Consider the following 2,048-nt stretch of genomic DNA (forward strand, 5'->3'; position numbering starts at 1 on the left):
TTAACTTTTAATATTTCATAGTGGATAGTTAGTTTTGTTTTTCTCCCTTTTCGCTCAGCTCTACGACATGTTCTTTTAAATCAGACACTCTTTGGGTCTTCCATGGAATAACAGTACTAGAGGATTTTTAACTGTCTTTTCAGGTGCAACTATGTCAACAGCAGTTCTTACTTTAGAATTAAAGTTTTCCACTTTACTATTTACATTATCCTCGCTATTATAGCTGGCATTATAAACGGACTGATTGCTTAGAATAGTTGTAAGCTTTAAAGCTGCTGATGAGTCAAAGAAGCGTTTTTTAACAAAATGCTTCTCATGAGCATTTTCTATCTTTATTTCTATATTAAATAGTAGAAGGAAATGGTCTGATAGACCGATATCAGTGACCTGCTTTATATCAACTTTAAGTCCTTTAGTAATCACTAAGTCTAACGTATGACCTGCTTTATGTGTAGGCTGATTTACGAGCTGCCTCAAATCAAAAGAGTCCAGGAGGTTCATGAATTCCTTTACCTTTTGGTCACACTGATTGTCGACATGAAAGTTAAAGTCGCCGACTATTAAGAGTGCATCATAGTTTGTAACTAAAATTGACATTAAGTCAGAGAATTCCTCAAGGAAAGACGCGTTATATTTAGGAGGTCTATACACGGATAATACGAGAACGTGAGAATCTCCATGAATAACAACGGCGAGATACTCAAAGGACTTAAATTTACCAAAACTAACATCTTTACATTTTAATCGGCTCGAGTAAATGTTTGCCAAACCGCCTTTTTCCCTGGCGGTCGGCACGAGTAAAACTGTAATCCGGAGGCGCAGATTCGATTAAAACTGCCGCCCCATTGGAATTAAGCCATGTTTCATTTAGCGCAATAAAATCAATGTTTCTATCACTAATAAGATCGTTTATAAAAAATGTCTTGTTAGTTAAAGCTCTAAATTTTACAGTAACGTGCAAAGTAAATATTACTGTTATGTATTAATGAAAGGGCAGCACATTGGCGCAGTGGGTAGCGCTGCTGCCTCGCAGTTAGGAGACCCGGGCTCACTTCTGTTCTCCCCGTGTCTGTGTGGGTTTCCTCCGGGTGCTCCGGTTTCCTTCACAGGCTAAAAACATGCAGGTTAGGTGTATTGGCGATCCTAAATTGTCCCTCACGTGTGCTTGGTGTGTGTGTGTGCCCTGCGGTGGGCTGGCGCCCTGCCTGGGATTTGTTTGTTGGCTAGGATTGGCTCCAGCAGACCCCTGTGACCCTGTGTTAGGATATAGCGGGTTGGATAATGGATGGAAGATAGATAGATAGATAGATAGATAGATAGATAGATAGATAGATAGATAGATAGATAGATAGATAAGAGAAAAAAAGAGAAGAGAATCCGCTTCCTCAATTGAAATGCTTATTCTAAAATGTCATTAATTACATCCCGTCAGGTTTTAAAAACGTTTTTCACTGATTTTTACAGGAGATGGACATCTGAAGCGGAACTCTATTAGCAGCAGTGTTATTTTTTTCTTTTTTCTTTTTATCATCCCAAGGTATCCTGTATTTACCCAACACGACGAGGTTCTATTACAGTCTATGCAAGCATATATAAACATGAGTGGCAGGAGAGGGGCTCAAAGAGAAATGGAAAAGAAAGCTAAAGCTTCATCCAAATCTAGACAGGCAGCAAGTCCAAGTTCAAGGTATGGCCTTTCAGAGACTGACCTGAAACTGACAGGTGACAGCACAGATTTCCTGGGACCCAGCATCACTTCATCATCTCCAGCCGAGAGTGAAAGTGGGAGTGAATGTGCAAGTGATTCATCTCACAATGTCAGCATTTTCATCTACTCCTTGCAAGCCGGGAGCGTTGACTTTGACTGGGTTTGCCACTTCACCTGCGGAGCATGAAGACCAAAGTGATCTGTCTGAACTGAAGATAACAATCGGCACAATGGTCACCGACATAAAGAAGCTCAACAAAGATATAAAGAAAGAAATAAATGATATAAGGAAAAAAAAATAAAGGACATACACAAGACAAACAAGAAGCTGCTGCAGGAT

This window comes from Polypterus senegalus, chromosome 8 (assembly GCF_016835505.1).
Source record: "Polypterus senegalus isolate Bchr_013 chromosome 8, ASM1683550v1, whole genome shotgun sequence".
NCBI classification, from domain to species: Eukaryota; Metazoa; Chordata; class Cladistia; order Polypteriformes; family Polypteridae; genus Polypterus; species Polypterus senegalus.